Consider the following 21,657-nt stretch of genomic DNA (forward strand, 5'->3'; position numbering starts at 1 on the left):
TTCCCCGAGCCTCCATAGACCCCAGGGATTCCATCCTCCAGGGACAAATCAAATACTATCATGAGAGGTGGAGAGCTGTTCCTCTCCCCGAACGTCCTTGGGCCCCGGGAACCCCAGCCAACATAAAAAGGCAAGGAGGTGCGCAGACCCCATCACTGAGCCTTAATAGGCCCCCAGAGCCAATCTTAAGTTGACGGTGTGAGGGGTCGGTAGTCCTACTCCCCGAGCCTGTAGAGGCCCTAGTGACACCAGGGCCAGTTCAATTATTGTGCCTCAGGGAGCACCCCCCCCCCCCCAAAACACAGCATTTTCTGTGTCCGCAAGAGAGCAAGTGTGATGCATAGAGATTGATTAATTCAACGAAATAGGGTATGAGGTATTATTTTCAATACAATTCTCAGATAAATATTGGATATGGAGACTGGTATATAATATAGCATATATATATATATACATATATATATATATATATATATATATATATATGTATATATATATAAAAAGACTGAAAATATGCTTAGGATTTTGATCATTATTTTAGTTTTTTTTTGTTAAAATTCTATATGGCCATTAGGAGTGATGAGTCATAAGGAAATGATGAAATACTGGGAGAGACAACTTTATCCTAACTTCGGGACAAATTCATATGGTGGAATATTTTTACGTTGTTTTACGCCACATGTTAGAAAAAGGGCGCACTGGGTGTAGGTATTTTATACTGTGGGGCGAATGAATAAGTTAAAACTATTCAAGAAGATTCTATCAAGAATATGAAAGGAGTGCAAAGTAACGGGTTGACAATGATGTATTTTTCTATCTATAAAGTTAGACGATGTTCTATGTATGCAATGTGTGCTTAATTTAATTACATTTAGCAGTCCTGAAGAAGTGATAAGATCATGAAACGCGTGTTGGATATGTAATTGGCATGAAAAAATTTAGATGATTTATAACACTGGATTCAGATGTTTAACCTGACTTTAAGTTGATAGCCATTAATTGAAAAGTGACAATTTGGAGAAGGAAACCTATTCAATTTGGAATAAACGACTTGTTACTTGATCTTAAGGCTTTTTCTCTGAATTTACAGTTATATATATATATATATATATATATATATATATAGAGAGAGAGAGAGAGAGAGAGATAACTTTAGTTGTCCTAATATTAACTCTACATCCATGTACCTTGAAGGTACATATACTTTTAAGATAAAAGCTATCATTCAAAAGGCAACTATAACTATATTTGGGTTTTAATAATTTTGTTTTTCAACCATCAGCATATCTTTTTCCATCGATTATGCACTTTCCATATTGAGTTTACATACATAATGAAAACCTTGTCTTTTTTGGATGAAAAACGAATTTGCTTCAAAACTGAGTTTTCGTGTATGGTCCCATATGCCAGCTTGTGATTTCCCTAATAGTAATGCTTCACATTGACAGATTCTGCTCCACCAGCACAGGTGTTACCATCACATTCCAGGGATGCCTACCATAATGCCAAAGATGCCTAGATTATGCCAAGGATGCCCACCATTATGTCACAGCTGCATTTGTGCCATTGCTGTCCACCATAACACTAAGACCCACTACAGCATACCAGTCAAGTTCATTTTTATTACATGGATGGGCATAGAAATGTGGTAAATGGCCACTATTACGTCACTCATAAAGGTAAAGATTGCTGTCATTATGGCATGATTAATCCAAGGATGCTCAGCATATGTCAAGTTAAATTGTTATTCTGCCAGTACCATGACTGTCAGGAATAGTCATAATTGTGACAAAGATTAACCCCTTATATTGGACCTCATTTACAGCTGGTGTTCCCTAACACTAGGAATAGACTATAGGGTAAGATAATGTCTTTCAAAGAGGGACATAACACATGCATAATAGTGCAACTATGCAGACATATGCACAAAGAAACATTTAAACAAATATTCATAAACAAATGCACACACCACTCTTGCAGTCTGAACCAAGCAAGGCCAATGCCCGTCTAAACTCTCAGCCTTTGGTCTCCTTTGCTACAGGGCTAAGATAGCATGGTTATCACATACTTTCACTTTGTCTCTGGCAGTGAGTCCCTCATTTTAGAGACTACACTCTAGATACTACTGACACTTCTTTTCTAGTCCAGTTTTCACAGTCACCATATAATCAATAGAGAGGATCTTGGAAAGTGACCAGTCTCCATATGAGTCTCCCAGTGCCTTCAAATTTAGAGTGGAGACTATGGATCATGGTGCAGGTACCACAGGCTGTGACAGTATGCGTCTATGCGTAAGTGTGCGGCCCTGCCACTGGGTTGGTTTGTGGACACCAAGTATACAGAGAGGTGTACTGCTGCCATATTCAAAGTGGTCAGGTCGTTTGAATTACATACTGTGCTAGGCTGCAGTTCACGAAGCTACTTTCAGGGCACTCCAGAGCTACACGTTAGAGACCCTGGCTCTAGACATGCAAAGACCTCAAACCCAAAAATGCAAATCCATCAAAACAGCATTTGAGTATAACGTAAGGGAGAAATAGTGAACCTGCGAAATAAAGGGGCAGCAGTATCTGGTAGTGGTTTAAGAGGTCTTGGGTGAAATCAAGACTAAGAAGCCTTGGTATTGGGTGGGCTGATATTTAATTGCGCCAGTCGCAGGCTTTCAAGCAGATCCTGAGGCACCAGCACTCTTTCTTTTACAAACTAAGCACTGTTCACCCCTATACTGTACACCTGGTTAGTCCTATAGCAATTGGTACAGCATTGCACACATCAACGAGTTGCTCTGTTTTCCTACAAACCAAAAGCCTAAAATATGGAGCACTTTAAATAATATATTTATATTGCTTATATAGAGCTTTCAAGCCACTGACAGAATGAAAGCGGCCACGGTCACGCATGGAGAAGGAGGGGCCAGAGATTAAACCCACTGTGAGCCCTGGTGCCTGATGATGGTGCACTGATGTAAACAAAATCGTGGACAATCACGCTCCCCATTTTCATGTTGAAAAAAGTCAAGCCTGTCAAGAAGCTAGCGAGAAGAGAGGCTAGGATGCTGGAAAAGGATGTGTAAGCCGCAGGCGTTTTGACTGACAGCAGCATTAAAAAAATGATGTAATAATAGCCTTCGAATAAAACAATTAAAGTGTCCATAGTTGGCTCACGCACAACACTGGTGGAAGGATGTTTGATCCACTCACCCATGCCTGGAAAAGGGAAGTGTGAACAGAAATGTAAAAAGCTGCAGTTGACATGCGAGTTATACCAACAATTACACACAGGCCCTCATTATGACATTGGCTGTAAATCCCACTTACAGCCGTGCCGACTGCCACCAATGTAATGCTTCCACCGCTGATATCCGCCAACCATATTATGACACACACATACCAATTCGTCCCAATACAGCCACACACACAAGTCCGTCAGCCCAAAGGTCAGTGATAAACTGGCAATATCAAAACCCACACCGTTACACCAACAGAACAACGCCCATCACATTATGACCTACGAATCACTGCGGCGGACATTCAATGGCGGTAAACCATTGGCGGTACATACTGTTGCGCTCAAAATACACACACACATACAAAACAACACCACATTGGTCAATTCAAACTACACACACCTGACACCCATACACACACCGCACCCACACACCCACACCACTATAAAAAACACACCCACATTACCCACAAACCTTTACTACTACAATTGCCAACAGAGAGAGATACAGCAAGAGCACCCACACAACCAGAGCCACATACCTCCATCACCTATACACCACCCACGCACCTTACATCACACACCCCAACACATCACCCCACACACCCTCACCCACACCACCCACACTACACCCATGGCACCACAACGACACCCCAGGTTCTCAGAGGAGGAGCTGAGGGTCATGGTGGGGGAAATCATCCAGGTAGAGCCACAGCTATTTGGATGCCAGGTGCAGCACATAACCATTGCTAGGAAGATGGAGCTATGGCGGAGAATTGTGGACAGGGTCAATGCCGTGGGGCAGCACCCCAGAACAAGGGATGACATCAGGAAGAGATGGAATGACCTACGGGGGAAGGTATGTTCCACTGCAGCTAGACACAAGCTCAGAGTACAGAGGGCTGGCAGTGGACCTCCACCTCCTTCCCCATAACTAACAACATGGGAGGAGCAAGTCTTGGCAATCATGCATCCTGAGGGCCTGGCAGGAGTAGGAGGAGGACCGGACTCTGGTAAGTAAACTCTCTATTACTAACACCCCCCCTACCTGCATGCCATCACATACCCCCACCCTCACTCCCATTACCCCACCACCTTCCACACAGCCCACCATCACAACCCACTCATCCCAATACCAAGCCTGCATGCAACACAAATGCATGGACACTCCTCACAGACCTGCATGGACAGCTATCACCACTGCATGCACACTGGAGAGAATCACCTAGCCCACCAAATAACAACTCACACAAGGAAAATCTGCCAGGACAATAACAACCATAGAGAGCAACACACCCATGCACGATAAGTCACTTGCAGAAACAATAACACTGCAATTACATTACTACAGGTATCCCAGCCAATGTCACCGGCGAAGAGGTGCCAGCAACATCCAGTCCCTCCACAGAAGAGGCCCAGAGTGATGACAGCAGCTCTGGTCGCCTGGATCTGGTTGACCAACCTGGCCCATCAGGGATCTCAGGACAGTCGGTTACCCAGGCACAGTCTCACATCACCACAGAGCCTCCCCCTCAGGAAACTCCACCACAGCACCCACCCAGCGGGCCCATACCTCTGTCCCCAGGACACGTCAATCAGCAGTGTGTCCACCACTACAGAGACCATAGGGCACCCCACAAACACAGGACGATCAGGGACCTGAGGTCAGTAGCAGTGGGCACACGGGTCAGGGGACAGAGGCACAAGACAACAGGGAAGCTGGGAGGACTGCTGTGCAACAGGGGGAGGACAGGCCCAGGGAACTGACTCTCCAGGAGGCACTCACTGCAATCCTGGGAGCATACCAACATTCCCAGGATACCCTGGGACAGATGCTGGACAAGTTGCAGGAGAACATGCGGCTGCAGGAGGGACAGTACCTGGGGATCAGGGAGGACTTGAAGGACATCAACACCACCCTGGTCTCCATTGCAGGGGTGCTGGCAGACATGGCCAACACTATGAGGGAGGCAGTGGCACACCACGGGGCCCTTGACACTAGCCAAACCGCCAAGCAGCCCTCCACCTCCGCTACCGCTAGTGGACAGGGAGCCCTGCCACAGGAGCAGGCCACCAGCACCCCTCCCCCTGCAGAAGGAGAACCATCCCGCAAACGTTCCCTGTGATCCAGGCAGAAGCCAGAGACTATTGCCAAGCCCCCCGCCAGGAAATAAGACTCTCCTGATTGTCACCCTTGTGTCCCACTCAGTCACCTTGTCCACCTTGAACTGCCATTGCTCCCATTCCTATGCCCCCCTTGGACACTGCACCTGTGATACAAATAGACTGGACTCTATCCTGGACATTCCTCCATCATCACCCCAGCCCACTGCACTTCCCCCTCTACTTCTTAGCACTTAAATAAACACCCTTTGAAAAAATACAAATATGGAGTATGTCAAATGATTTAAGTATTCGCTTAACAAGGTTTATACATTGCAATTCAACTGTACAGTAATGTATACATAGGAAAGACCTGCAGCGAACACACCAGGAGCGATAGTGGGGCACAAACATCTGCAAAAAGAGTTGCCAAAGGGTACAGTGAGTGGCCATAGAAGTGGGAAATCACAGCCTGCCAGTGACAATGTCAAACACAAAACTGTCAAATAAATGTGAACTTACACGGTCTTACCTGTGTGTCATTGGCAGTATTGACGAATAATTGCACTTCTGTTGTCGTCATCCTCATCCTCTGCCTCCTCATCTTCACTGTCCACAGGGGCTACTGCTGCCAGACTGACATCTCCAACCTCCTCCTCCTGCAGAAAAGGCACCTGGCAATGCAAGGCAAGGTTGTGCAACATACAGCATGCCACAATGATCTGGCAGACCTTCTTGGGTGAGTAGCACGGGGATCCACCTGTTAGATGGCGGCAACAAAACCTGGCCTTCAGGAGGCCAAAGGATCTGTCTATAATTCTTGTTCGCCCATGTGCCTCATTGTAACGTTCCTCTTCCCTTGTCCTGGGATTTCTCACAGGGGTCAGTAGCCATGAGAGGTTGGGGTAACCAGAGTCACCTGCAAATATTGAGGGACAACTGTTAGCCACACACTAACACTTAGGCCCACATTTATACTTTTTTAGTGCCACGTTTGCGCCACTTTTTGGCGCAAAAATAGCGCAAACTTGCAAAATACAATTGTATTTTGCATGTTTGCGCCGCTTTTGTGTAAAAAAAATGACGCAAACGTGGTGCTAAAAAAGTATAAATATGGGCCTTGGTGCCTACACCATACCCATACACCAACATATACTGGGTGGGAACCAGGGCTCACCTATTAGCCACACCCTGTGCCTCTGGAGTTGAGCCATCACATTTGGGATGCTGCTATTCCTCAGGATAAATACTCCTTTTGGGGAGGCCCTTGTAACCCCATTGTATCAGGGCCAATTCATCAATCCAAAATATAGATGCACAGAGGGGATAAACATATATTATATGCACTAATGCTTTGTAATTTTGGTTAGGTGAGGATAATGTGCCAGTCCTCCATTGTTGCCAAGTCCACCAGAGGTCTGTACACAGGGGATGTCTCCATCTCCTATTCATCCGCAGCTGTTGCAAATTATGGGGTAAAATAGTGAGCAGCTGGTCATTATCTCAACATTCCAACCACTACAGTTCAATGCATGTTGTGACCGTAACAGTATTTTGTTGGAGATGTCCAAATTGTGCATTTGTGTACTATGACGCAGTTAGGATCCATGGCCTGCACCCCCACCCTGAAACGGCGTCCGCCTGTCCTGTATGGAGGGACAGGTGGAAATTAGGTAATTCCGCTGACGTTGTGCGCCGTTGCATGAGGCAGTCGAGAACTGCCGTGCAACTCCTCATTGGTTAACACTGGGCCCTATGGGGTACAGTGGCCAATGGTGATGTACACCGAGACAGTGATGGTATGCACCGCCGCGGACATCACCGCCATTTTCTATCTAATTTCTCACTTGCTACCTGACCATCAACAGGAGAGGGCCTACGGTGCATATGCTGCTGTGACCTGTGCCTGGAACTGACCATGGCTCATGTGACTGGGGAAAGGGCCCCTCCCTTCCCCTCGGCAGAGTTGGAGCGACTGGTGGATGGTTTCCTATCCCAGTACCCACTGCTGTATGGGCCTCCAGGACAACAGGTGAGTACACAGTGAGTACGATCCATAGGGCGTGAAGGTCTGGAGTACTGTGTGTGAAGGTCTCATGTAGGGGTTGGGTGGTGGATGGGTCCTGGGCAGCGTGCAGCATGTATGCTGGGCCATGTCTGTGCTAATGGGGAAGGGTAGGGGCATGGTGGGCCATGAGTGTTACAGGCAGGACGGTCGGACTAATACTTTTCACTGTGTCTATTTCCCTGCAGGTCAGCGCCCATCAAAAGAAAGGTATATGGCATGCCAATGCCAAGGACGTGCAGACCCTGGGGGTCTATGGCAGGCGGAGCACCCACTGTCATAAACAGTAGGGCGACCTGAGACGCTAGGCACGGAAGACGGCGGAGGCACAGCTGGGGATGGCCTACCAATGAGGAAGGGGTGCCCGTCGAAGCCAGACCCCCCTTATGGCCCGCATACTGGCGGTGGCCCATACGGCGCTAGCTAGGCACTTGGGGGCATCACCGCTTCCACAAGGGGGTGAGTACAGTGCCCTAGTATACAACTTGCGCCTAGTGGGGTGGTGGGCCCTGTGGGTGCCCCTAGCCCAGGCCTGGCATTGCAGAGTAGGTCCCATGTTGGGCAAGGTTCTGATGTGATTGGCGTTAGGTGTCCCTGTCCATGGGCTGCTGACTAGCATTGTGACTGGTAGGGCATCGCCTAGTGCATAGGGCTGTTCCCTGTGTGTGAGTGTGTTGTGTACGCCAACGGTGGTGTTGCTGGCGCCATTGACCAAGTGTATCCTTTGTCTCCCCCTTTTTGTTTTGTCACCCTGTCCTTATGTGCATTAGCATCATCTGGCGGAGGAGCAGAGGCACCGGCGACAGAGGGAGCTGCATCCCACAGGACCCAGGAGGCCGAATCCACCAACGGTCAGGGCACCAGTGGGACGGAGGGCGAGGGGAACAGCATGGCAGAGACAGGAAGGGACAGTTCCGACACGGATACCTCTTCAGATGGGAGCTCCCTGGTGGTGGTGGACACTTCTGGGGACCACCCCAGCTACAGGTACAGCCGCCACCCCCATACCAGCACTGTTCTCCCAGCAGCCCCTCAGCAAGTTTCCTGTGCCCGCTCATCCAGGAGGGTGGACATCTCCTTCGCCCCAGGCACCTCAGGCCCAGCCCCAGTTAGCCCTGAGTGAGGAGGCTATTGACCTCCTGCGATCCATCTCTGTTGGGCAGTCAACCATTGTGAATGCCATCCAGGGGCTGGCAGCCCAAATGCAACAGACAAATGCATTCCTGGAGTGCATTCACACTGGCATGGCAGCCCAACATAGATCAATCCAGGATCTGGCCTCCTCTCTGATGGCAGCCATTGTCCCTGTTTCCAGCATCCCCCCTCCAACTTCCTCTTCCCAATCCCATTCCCCTCAACCCCAACCTATTCCAAGCACACAGTCAGACGAGCATGCACCAAGGACAACACACAGCAGTGGACATGGCAAACACAATCTACTGCCTCCACTGTGGTCCCCCTCCTTCTTGTCCACCTCCCTCCCAGTTGCGTCTCCTCTCACACCTGCATGTACTACATCCTCATCCACTACCACCATCACCAGCACTCCTAACAGTACACGCCCCTCACTGGCAGTCACCACCCCCACATCCATGCACACGTACCCTGTGTCCTCTCCCACTGTGTCTGTGCCCCCTCCTCCCAAAGTACACAAATGCAAGCACTCAGACACCCAACAGCCATCCACCTCACAACAGCATCCAGCCCATGCACCTGCACCCAAACACAGCAGACAGACACCTCCTACCACCACTCCCTCTTCCTCCACTCCCAAACCATCTCCCTCTTCCCGCCCCAGTGTCCCTAAGAAGCTTTTCCTCACCACCATTGACCTCTTCTGTACCCCTCCCCCCCGAACCTCACGTCAGGCTAAGGCGGTCAAAACCCAGGCAAGCACCTCAGCCACCCGGTCCACGGGCAGAGTAGTGTACCCAACCACTCAAGGTGGGAAAGGATCCCGGCCACCAGTCAGCCAGGCGGACAGGGTGCCAGCCCCAAGTTCGTCAAGGTAGGGCAAGGAGTCAGCCCCAGCTGCAGGAAGGAAGGGCAAGGAGTCAGCCCCAGCTGCAGGACAGAAAGGCAAGGAGGCAGCCCCAGCTGCAGGAAGGAAGGGCAAGGAGGCAGCCCCAGCTACAGGACGGAAAGGCAAGGATGCAGCCTCAGCTGCGAGACGGAAGGGCAGGGAGGCAGCCCCAGCGGCACGTAGGAGGGGCAAGGGGCCTGCAACAGCAGGCAGTAGAGACAAGGGGCCTGTTGCACGGACTCAGTCGGAGCCCCCACCACCAACCATGGTTTTGCAGCCGTCCGAGGCTGCAGGGAATGGGCTGGATCCTTCCTCCGCCACTGCCAGCACCACCACCAGCAGTAGCAGCCCCAGTGGGCAGCCGTCTGTGGTTGCAGGGGATGGGCTGGAGCCTCCCCCCACCACTGCCAGCTCCACCAGCAGCACCACAACTGCCACCACTGAGCAGCGGTCACCGCCGGCGGACAGTGTGTAGTCCTGCATCCATGGGCCGTTGCGCGGCCTGCCCCCTGAAAATCTGACACCCAGGTGAGAGACTGTGAACTTGAACTCCCCAAGATCTGCATCACAGGGCACAATGCCCCCTCCAGAACCAGTGGAGAAGCCATCCCCTCACCCCATCCTCCACAGGATGAAGCTCACTGGGCGCAATGCTCCCTCCAGAACCAGTGGAGAAGCCATCCACTCACCCCATCCTCACCAGGATGAAGCTTACTGGGCACAATGCCCCCTCCAGAACCAGTGGAGAAGCCATCCACTCACCCCATCCTCCACAGGATTAAGCTCACTGGGCACAATGCCCCCTCCAGAACCAGTGGAAGAAGCCATCCATTTGAGAGACTGTGGCCTTGCACTCCCCAGGATCAAGCACAGGGCATGTTGCCCCCTCCAGAGCCAGTGGGCAAGTCACCCACTTGAGAGACTGTGGCCTTGCACTACCCAGGATCAAGCACAGGGCATGTTACCCCCTCCATTGCCAGTGGGCAAGTCACCCACTTGAGAGACTGTGACCTTGCATTCCCCAGGATCAAGCACAGGGCATGTTACCCCCTCCATTGCCAGTGGGCAAGTCACCCACTTGAGAGACTGTGGCCTTGCATTCCCCAGGACCAAGCACAGTGCATGTTGCCCCCTCCAGAGCCAGTGGGCAAGTCACCCACTTGAGAGACTGTGGCCTTGCACTCCCCAGGACAGAGTAATGGGCATGTTGCCCCCTCCACGACCAGTGGTGTTGTACCATCTTCCGGCTTAGGTGGCCCCTCATTCCCTGTCCCCCTGAGGTACCTGGCTATTTTCGACCTGATGCCCCTGCAGTTTTTAGCTCCGTGTTGTTGCAGGAGTGAGGTGGGGCCTTGAACTATGTGATGTGGCCCTGTGGCCCACGGACATTGAGGACTGGGCAGTGCCACTACATTTGTAAATATGTATATACTTGTTGATTTGGATGCACATATTTATACTATTTTATCTTAATGCACTCACTTCAGTCAATTAATTTTGTCCTTGCATTATTCCTGAGGGGTATGGGGTGAATAGGTCGTGTTATTGCATCTGCTTGTGTGTATGGTGTTGGGGGTGGGGGTGTTGCGTGTTGCGTGTGTGTGTCACTCTCTTTTTCCTTCCCCCCTCTCCTGTGTGCTAGGTGGCAGTACTCACCGTGGTCGTCTACGCCGGCGTTGGTGTTCGTAGCGGAGCAGAACGTAGAAGAGCATGGGAAACACATGCAACTCGGGCTCCAGGGCGGCGTGGTTCTTCCTTGAGTCTCCAGGGGTCAGTCGCCCTTCTGTGCAGTGTTTCCGCCAGGCTTTTGATGTCGTTGGTACCGCCCCGGAAAAGGTGGCGGATTGGTGTGTCATAATACAGTGGGCGGAACATTGTCTTCTGCCTGGCTGTAGGCGGTTACCGCCGTGGTGCCTGTTGACTTCGCCCTGGCGATCGGTGTGTTAAAGTGTCTGTCTGTCTGAGCGGTTTCCGCCTTGGTCATAATTTCATATTTATTACCGCTGGCCTGTTGGCAGTCTTACCGCCACTATATCCCCGACTGCGAGGGTTGTATCGAGGGCCATACTAACAGCACTTCCTGTGGTATAAACGCCCAAAGAAGAGGTAGCATTACGAATCTAGTGAGACTTGGAATACCAAGTGGCAGGATCAGTTGGAAAGGCAGAAAGGATGGGATCACCCCAAGGCACACACAGCATCTGCAGCCCAAGCTCAGCTGTAGGCCAGCCTACACTGGCAATCAGATCGGTTTGTGAGTTAAGCCTAGAATGTGTAGGGGGGCACCCGAAAGATGGCCAAATGTCAGAAGAGGCTTTCTACATTAACTGCTCTTTTTATTTATTACTGCTTAAAATTGAATTTATGAATGAATTATGAAATATCGCATACTTTAATACTAAACCCACCTGCGAGCAGGCTGTGTTTTTTTAATTAAAAAATTTGTAATAAAACTGGTAATGCTGAATTCCAGCAAATTCACCTGTTTAAATTCATAAACTGAGTACGTATGGGTTGCATGTTCTAGAGAACAGATTGCTTGGGTTAACACCCCACAGCACGGATGGTTATGGACGGAAGATTTAGCAAGAAGGAGGGAGAAAATGTGCCTTGAAGACAATTTAAACAAAAGCTGTCTTGAGGAATCCAGCTTTTTCCTTCTTTCTCACGGAGAGACAGTTTTAGATGGTCTTCGTTAATGCAGGGAGATTATTCCAAACGGTAGCTCTGGGTTCAGCTACTGAAGAAAATCCAAACCTGGTGGTACAACCACTGTGTCAATTGGAAGTCATGGGGAGGGTACTTATTTCAAGTGCATAATGATAGACTTGTTGGTCACGAAAATGGCTTTGCATGCAGCTCGTTATGTAACTGGAAGCAGTTGTAAATATCTGGTTGAAGGGGTTTTACAAGTCACCAAAATGTCTGGATATCAATCGTACCTCCATAATTTTAAACAGGATTCCTTCTAAGGTACAACATGTGGGAAAAAGTTCAATCTACACACTTCTGTAAACAGCTGCGCAGTCTCTCTTGTTCGGGTTGAGCCTGCGTTTAGCTTGCGAGACGCTTTAGGAGTTAGAAAAGGGCTAACTCCATGTCACGTCAGTGTCTTTCATTGGTTCGTGGGCTTGCCTGTTAAAATCTGCTTGCTTTCATTATTGGAAGGCATGCATACGTCATGCCTTTTCCGGTGGTTAGCCCTCCTTGAGCGCAGCGACCAAGTACTGAAAACATGCGAGGCTCGCTGTTTTCCGTCCGGTTTGTGGACTACTTATTATCTTCATTCGCAGCGCGATCTCGCTTGGCAGAAGTCAATCGCTTTCCAGGACATCGACCCTGTTACATAGTTAATTGTACTTTTGCCGGTTATGTAGATAATTGCAGTTTTACCTATAGGTTTCACTACGAGTGAACTGTAGCAGCGGGATCGCGCTCTTTTTTTTCTCCATTTAATGTGGCAAGAAAAGTCCGGATGGGCGTTTACAACTGCTAATAGCTCTAACTCGGAGAAATGCGAGACCCGTTCCATTGCAAATGCTTGTGTTTTAATGCCACCTATTCAAAATTGTTAGGCAACCCGAGTGGCTGTCCTTGTGCAAATACAGCCTTTGAACCAGAGCGAGAAAGCATGGAGAAAGAGATAGAAGAACCATGCCTCACAATCAACAAGTAACATAGAAGGACTGTATCAACAGTAAATGTGCCAAAAAATCATGCATTTAAAAACAGATTACAGAAAGGCAAAAATATGAAAGCTCAAACATGACCATATGACGTAGGTTGTAAAAGTCAACACTGTAAACGTTAATACCTGATAGTTCAAGACTCCTTTCACACCAAAGGTGATCTCGCAGCCACTTAGCAAGGCTCTGGAGAAAGGCAAGTTGGAGATCACACAGGCAAAACGGTTTGGAATCGGCAGGGTGGAAATTATACCCCTCTTTTTCGGGGGAGCTCCCAGCTGAAGTAGTATTTGACCTAGAAATTAAAAATGAGTACCAAGTTATGTCTGCTAGAATGGTGCATATGCCCCTCCCCACTCAACCCCACATCAAACTGAGCACCGTGCAACGCAAGCTGATTATGGATTGATGCTGGCCAACTCCCAAGCCAGCCTGCAGTAAGATTTCCTATTCGCTGCTCACAGACAACTGCAATGTTTCTTTAATACGAAACAGGCATGGACTTTCAAAACAGTGAAGGGGAACTCTAGAGGATCGCTTACTTGCAAAAACACATTAGAAACGATCGACTGTGGCCACTACACAATGAAAGCTCATGAGAGGTGGTCATGGAGAAATAGTTATTTGTTTAGTGGAAGCAGTCCCCCTACATTAGTATCAAATTAAAACTTGCGTCAGGAAATCTCAATGGGTTCCACATCTAATATATGTATTGAAAACAGTTATTGTTTTTACTTGAGGTCACCTTTTGACACCACTTACAACATCACACGATTCATTAAGCCTAAACCCTGATTGCAGCAACTCTGAAAGCAAGTAGACTCAAATGTTACAACTAACCTGGAAAAAAACGGTACGAGTACCGTGAAACACTTGTTGGCTGTTGCAAATGTCAACTGTAACCTTTGTAGGAAACTGTCCTATTTATGTAACTTGTTGAGCTACAATTTATGTGAACATATTGATATTTTGGTATTTTAAAATATTTAAAATATTTTTTAGCTTTAAAAATGTGCATAGGGGATACGTTTAATTATATTTTGAGACTCACTGCGAAACTGAATGAAAATTTAGAACTCTGCATCAACATTTTGATTTTCTATTGCGAACCTAGTATGAGTTATGTATTTTTAATAGGTTGGGGTTGTTCTTCTTCAGCCTGGTAGTCCTGAGCTTATGCAGACTACTGGCACATATTTATAGTGTGGCTCTTTTTATTTATACTAAATAAGTGGAGAAAAGATTTGTGATCGAAGTGGCAGCTGTGGCCATCCACCAATATGCAGATGAGATGACATGCATATCTACTTAAAGACTTAAAGATCTTTTATACTCAGGACATTATGCATGTGAAAACTTGCATCACAGAACCCCAGAACTGGATGTCTTCTAATCTCCTGAAACTGGATTTGTTAAAAAAGAAAACAATTAACCTTGATTCACTGCCCACAAGACTTGAACGACAAACCGGATTAGCTAGTAGGGCTGTATAATGCCAGCCTTTCACCATCCCCATACAACAAGTCAAATCTTGGAGACTGTATTTGGAATAAAATCTATCAAAGGCAGCAATGATGTTCCATTTTCCAGCCAAAGTCAATGGCCTGCTGCATTTGATCAAGAAATTCATCGAATTTCTTTCTCCGTACCAGTGAAGGTTGACTTGTTGGTCAAATGCAAGATGTCAGAATTAACTACTGAAATACTCTTTTGCTGGGTACCCCACATTCCTCACTCCACTCAAATGCTTGTGTCAGGTACATGAAAATATGACCACATCTATCCTGTGCTCAGAGAGATGCAGTGGCCTCCTATCAATTTAAGATAGACTGTACCCTCTATAAAACATTACATCTGTAGTGACCAAGATACCTTCAGATCACATTTATGATACCCAGGACAAAATGAAATCCGTAAGTCTGTGTGAGATACAGTTTTTTTGGTTGATGGGGTGTGAGCCCTGGTCAAGCAGCAACTACAAATCTGGTCAAGGTAAAGTAGAGGCAAACTCTAAATTAACCTGTGCGCACCCTTTGGTAGCTTGGCACAGAGCAGGCAGGCTTAACTTCAAGGCAATGTGTAAAGTATTTGTGCAAAACTTCAAACAGTAAAACAGTGAATACACCACACAAAAAAACCCACACCAGGTTAGAAAAGTAGAAATTAATTTAATAAATAAAATTAGACCAAAACGACAAAAATCCAATAAGTAGAAATTTTTATAGCATAAATTGTAAAATGGCACTTAAAAGCAAAAAACACCAACCGGGGATATCTGGTGGCACGAGAGCAGGACAAGGTCAAAAGTTCAGGCTGACCACAATGGAGGGTAGGCCAGCTACAGGGACCCAGTTAGGCCGGCTGAACAAAAGTACCCTGAGTCTTGGTTGTGGAGCGTTGCATGGATTCAAAACAAAGATGTGTCGCGCAGCCAAGGCAATGCGCAGGTTCTGAGATGCAGCAAGACTGCAGAGCGAGATCCTGATACATTGATGTCGAGGATCCTGTTGATGGGGCTTTTGATCAGAAGGCCCGTGTCGAGGACATGTGGCGCAGTCCAGATGATGCGTTATTTCAGATGAGCACTAAAGCTGCGATGTGGAGGTACGGAGTCATTGTGGCGCTGCCTTTGACGGGAGATGCAAGGAGCTTGCGCCAGGGAAAGCATCATGCACTAGGGGTTCCGAAACGATTTGTTGGTTCCAAGATGCGGGGTGCAGCACCGATATGAGCCTGTTGTGTTTGTTCTGCTCCATGCAGCAGCAGCAGCAATGTGTCAGTTCTGCTTCCACTGCAGAGGATGTGTCGGTTCCGCTGGAGCAAACATCTTAGACTCACTTCCAAGGATCCAGAACTGGGATGGCACCACTTGGCAGGGCAGACTCAGAGATGGCAGAATCCATGTGCAAAAGCAGAGAGGTTGGAAGTTGTTTATGTCCCTGTGACTTTAGATCAGGAGGCAGCCACCTAGCCCTTGGAGTCACTCGGGATTCTGGGTTGGAGAGATGAAGTTCCAGTCCTTCTCACTCTCAGGCAAGAGGGCAGCAGACAACAGGACAGCACAGCAAAGCAGGAGTACAGCAGAGTGGCAGTCATTCAGCAGCACAGCAGTCCTTCTTCATGGCAGAGTATCCACAGGTCCGAAAGTGTACTGAAGTGGTGGTGTCTGAAGTCCAGTTCTTATACCCACTGGTGTCTTTGATGTGAGGGAGACTTCACAGATATGTCTTCGAAGCGCACAGATGGCCTGCCCTTCCTGCCTTGGCTCCAAACTCACTACAGATGGGTATGCAGCCCAGTGTGTAGACAGGACACGGCCTACTGAGGTGTAAATCTGGCTGTACCAGCTCCTCTCTCCCATACTGCCCAGGATGGGCCATCAGGGTCAATCAAGCCACACCTAAGCTCCCATTGTGTGTGGCTGTCTAGGGGAATACACAAAGCCCAACTGTCACCCATTCCAGACAAGTGATAAGAGACAGGCTGCAGGCACCAAATGGCTAAGGCAAGACAATGCCATCTTTCTAAAAGTGACATTTTCAGAATTGCAATTTAAAATCCGACTTCACCATAAGTTAAGGTTTTAAATTGTGATTTTAGAGACACAAAACTAGGGAAGAATTATCTCTTCTCATTTGGAAAGTACACTTACAACATGTAATAAGGTAACTCCAAGTTATCCTATGGGAGAGATAGACCTTGAAGTAGTGAAAACCAAATTTAAAGGTTTTCACAACTGGGACATGTAAAACTTAAAAGTACATGTTCAACTTTTTAAATGCACTGCACCCTGCTCTTGGGGCTGTCTAAGGCCTACCCTAGGAGTGACATATATGTATCAGAAAGGAAGGTTTGGGCCTGGCAAAGGTTTATTTTGCCAGGTCGACATGGCAGTTTAAAACTGCACACAAAGGCTCTGCAATGGAAGACCTGAGGCATGTTTAAAAGTATACTTAAGTGGTTGGCACAATCAGTGCTGCAGGCCCTCTGAAACCATTTAATTTACAGACTCAAGGCACATATTGTAAGGTAAAGTAAGTAAATTAAATCTGCCAGCTGGAGACATGCTAATGGTATCATGTTCTAGGGAGAGTGCGCAAGTACATTACCACTGGTTAGCAGTGGTAAAGTAAGCAGAATTACAAGACCAGCAAAAACGGAGTCAGTAAAAACTGGTCATCTGAAGGCCACAAGTTAGGGGAAACCACGCCAAGAATGCCAGGTCTAACAGTCTGCAAAACCCTAATTTGTAAACAAAGAAGATGAGAATCCAAAAACCTGTAAATCAAGCTTTATCTGGTGCTGCTCTTGCACTTGGAACATTTGGGATGTTTAGAATCTTTCAGTTTTGAAAACGTGAAAACGGTGTTAAAGTTACATCTTGCCTACGCCTAGATTTACCTTCTCACTGTCATCAATACCACTCTTTCTCACCGCTCGCACAACTTGACCTATTCTTCTTTATAAGCTATCCTCTCTACTTCCTCTCCTCCCCTCTCAATAACTTCTCGGCTCTCATTTTTTTAACTCTCAACTTCCTTTTACACCACCCCCTCATCCCCCAACCCTCCTAATATTTCTCCCTCTTCCATTTCCTGGCCACCATTTATGTCCTTTCCTTCGTCTTTCCATGGGAAATAAACTGATGTATAGCTAAATATGTTTGTATGAATTGTTACATTAGGTTTATGTGTGCTTTCTGTTTCCCTGAACGGGAGGACAGTCATCTCAAGTTGTTCTACTGTCCAGCACAGTGATACCCTCGGTGGATGAGTGAGCTTTATAGGGATTCTCATCCGGCCAAGTAACACATCAATCAGCACACACGGTATAGATGTTCTTTGAGATTCTCCTTATAGATGAGGAGGTGCTTATTTCCATAAATAATCTCTAAATTGTGCACCGTGCGCATGCATGTACCTCCTTGTGTTAGATTGTTCTACAGTGACCGAGAAAGGGGCAGGGCACGCCTGGCTGTATACCGTGGGTGCTGTTAAAGCATCCGCTTCATACCCAGGCGTGAATCTAGAGCTGTGAAATACACATAGGCCTCTCATGCCTAATTTGGTTACAGCAATGGTTGGTGTTCTGTACACTGCCATTAGAATCCACTTGTAGGCCAAGCTCTGTGTGAAGACAGATTCAAGTCTCACAGGCTAAGTGACCTGCTAACTATGTAGTTGTGTCCTCGTTTAAAGTCATTAAATGGAAAGAGAACGTCTACTTTGTCTATGCATGCAACATATTAACATAACTTTGATACAATTTGTATTTTATTGTGACAATTTCCTTTGCATCAGCTCTAAATGTAATCGTACAGCAAGGAAACGACATGCTTTGTGCAATGTTCTGCAACAATACCCGATTTTGTAGAAACCTGGGCACAAGTAGGGCACTGACTATCTCAACCTATGTCCACCTTGGAACTCTGTTCTTTATACTCGGTTAGACTAAAAGCTTGCTGTTCAGTCAGGGCTTTACAAACTGGCAAAAAGCACACACTAGCTCGGCATTAACACAACACCCGTTATCATGTCAGGAATACAGGAAATCTTTGCATCATCGGATTCACCAGCACAAAAGCTTAGCCCGCTAAGGTTCATAGGGATTACTGTTTGACTATCAAAAGTAGTGGAAATGTCCAAACCATGTGTCATTTACAGGATAGATAGAGCTTGTGCTTCTAGGAACCTTTTGCAAAATTCTCGAGTGCTAGTAAACAGAAAGCACCACTTTATAACATGAAAACTGCAAGACAGATGCCGATAGTATTCCTGAGTTTGGTGATGTAAACCGCTGAAACATACTGGCTCTGAAAAATAGCAAAATTACGTTCTAATAAATAATGATATTACTTTTTTACTCAATATTCGTACGCTAATGCCACAATCACTATCGAAATTATTACAACGATGCGAAAGTACCGTTTAGTATGATTAAGCTCTTGCATCACTGATCTAACTCTGAGCATACCCGCATCATGTTTGCCAATGTTCTCGGAAACTCACACATAAGACAAATGAAACAACGATTTGCCCTTATGCTGCATGAAAAAGATTTTAACTATCTTCGCTTCTGTTCTTCAGACTCTGCAGTTACCTCACTCTTCCCGGTACTCACAGGGGTTCACACAATTACACCATGTCCTGCCTCCACTAGTCAGATCCAAGCAGCGTTTGTGTAATGTTATTTAGATCCTTGGTGCCAAGTTGGCATGTGAAACCCCGATGCATTTCTATTAAGTCATTCAACTCACAAGCCAAACTCTTTTATAGGAGCCAAAAGTAAAAAACAGCTTCAAGAGAAGTAAAAAACAGAATCACATAAATGGGGTGAGGATCTTCACGTCCCACTAGAAGTGATGAACTATTGAAGAATGAAAAGTAAACGTTTGTTCAAATTCATTTTCAAAAAGCTTTATGTCGGCACATGGCCATAAAGCACAGTAAAAACATAATATAGAACAAATAAAACAAGAAAAGATGGTCAGCAGAAGTTCACATTCATTTAAGAGAAGTTAGGCAGATAATCACGAGGTTTAGCTCCTGGACCTTAACAATAAAAAAAACAGAGCATACTTTCAGCCAGCTTAACAAGCATTTGCAATGCAATGGGTCTCACGTTTGCTCGAGTTAGAGCTACTAGCATTGTAAACTCCTAACCGGACTTTTCTTGCCACATAGATTGAAAATTTAAAGTAAAACAGTTTCACATAACTAACCAGACTTTTCTTGCCATATAAACTGAAAAGTAAAAGTTTCACTTAAGCGAGCTGACGGCCGCCATCAGCGCAAAGCTCGCTCTAGTGAAACCTATCACAAAAGTGCAATTATTTATGTAACTGGCAAAAGTGCAATTACCTATGTAACAAGATCGATGTCAGGCAAACTGCTGGGCTACTGCCCAGCTGGATCAGGCTGTGAAATAAAGAGAAAAAGTAGTCCAGAAACCAGACGGAAAACATCGAGCCTCGTATGTTTTCAGTAGTTGGTCCGTGTGCTCGAGGAGGGCTAAACACGGGAAAAGGCATGGCGTATGCATGCCTTTTATTAATGAAATCAAGTGGATTTCAAAAGGCAAGCCTCCGAACCAATGAAGGAGACTGACGTGACATGGGTGTGGTTAGAAGCCCAAAGAGTGATTACAGCTGGGGACAGAGCGCTTTGTGCTCGCCCCTAAAAGAAGAGCATTTTATACAAAAAACCATCAAAGACACACAATTAAACACACAGCACATCAAAGGTGCCAACAACATGCGTAATCAGTACATTCTTACTATTCAGACAGGAAAACCCTATGAGAGAATTAGTAGTGAGCATTCAACAGTGTAGTGTGGGGGGGGCGGGCAGAACTCGGCGGGGTTCGTGCAGCACTCTCACCATTCAATGAAGTTTGATGTTTAGGACTTTGTGCGTTATTTGATCACCCCTGGCTGTTAGTCTGGGAGCAGCCTGCATCGTTTGCCTTAATCACCACATTCCCAGCAAATATCTGCTTATGGAGAAACCAATTATGTGACTAGTATTGTGTCTCGGTATCCTATAGGCCACTTTAAACTCCAGGCTCCAGCACAAAGGAATGATCTATCTCCTCCTACAAACAATATACGATGCACAAAATAAGAGTACGTGTTCAACAGTTTCTTTAGGGTCACCACACATTGGACAGTGGTCAGCATAGTCTTTCCTGAGTAGTACCCACTTTGCTGTGTAAGAACCAAGGGGCAGGGTTCTATGTTGGAATTGTAAATACACCCGCATAGCTAGAGGTATTCCTTTCTCATCTATGAAATCCTCCATCCTATATGGGTCCTTAACTGATAAAAAAGGCTACTGTCAAGGGGCCACAACTCGGCTGGGTATACAGAATGACGTTTTTATTTTGCTAAAACGCTGATTTGAATAGGGACTTGGTAACAGCCCTTGCTGTGCCGGGGAGCTCCACAGTCTACCAAGCCTTAATTCCAACAAAGTGGCTTTGACATACCTTATCCACGGAATCTTGGTCAAGCTAGTGATGGAGACAATTTCCTCAAGGCCTCTGTGATAGGAAGAGAGCTCTGGGGTAAGTCAAGTTCTCCTCCAATAAAGTAGAGGACCCAACCCTATTTTGTCAGGTAATGGTCTCATCCCTAGATCCAGCAGGAGAAGGGAAGTATTTATGGGAAGTCCAATCAACTGACGCATAAAGCGTTTTTCCGCCACTGTGAAGGTGGCCCCAAAGCTCTTCTCCAAAGCATGCTGTACCCAAGGCTTGGTGATCGTAAAGTTGTAAAGCAAGCTGTATTGGGCGAAAATGGGAGCTTAGTAGCATCTTAATGTTTCCTCCCATCATCTGTTCCAACTTGAGCCTACGCTGCATAATACGTGTGTTCCACGCCACATGTTCTGTCAGCGTTATGCCCAAGTAATCAAAGGTGCAAACACGCTTGAGGGGAATCCCTGCTGGCCTAGGGTTTGCCCTAGTTGAGTGCCCTGGTTTCAGAACCATAAACTTTGTCTTGCTCACGTTGATCTCTAAAGCCCTCTCTTTACAGAAACTCTGAAACAGTTCAA

At 46.8% G+C, this 21,657-nt stretch overlaps 1 protein-coding gene across 6 annotated transcripts in view; it reads right to left on the reverse strand.

The window, feature by feature from the left end:
- The window catches only part of ZBTB20 (zinc finger and BTB domain containing 20), a 4,633,203-nt gene that overhangs the window by 1,016,596 nt on the left and 3,594,950 nt on the right, over positions 1–21,657 (reverse strand). For all 6 annotated transcript variants that reach the window (XM_069202644.1, XM_069202647.1, XM_069202646.1 and 3 more), the window contains one exon: positions 13,231–13,397. The gene's annotated coding sequence lies outside the window, so the exon portion shown is untranslated. The remainder of the gene's footprint in view (positions 1–13,230; positions 13,398–21,657) is intronic.

Source organism: Pleurodeles waltl, chromosome 8 (assembly GCF_031143425.1).
Source record: "Pleurodeles waltl isolate 20211129_DDA chromosome 8, aPleWal1.hap1.20221129, whole genome shotgun sequence".
NCBI lineage: Eukaryota > Metazoa > Chordata > Amphibia > Caudata > Salamandridae > Pleurodeles > Pleurodeles waltl.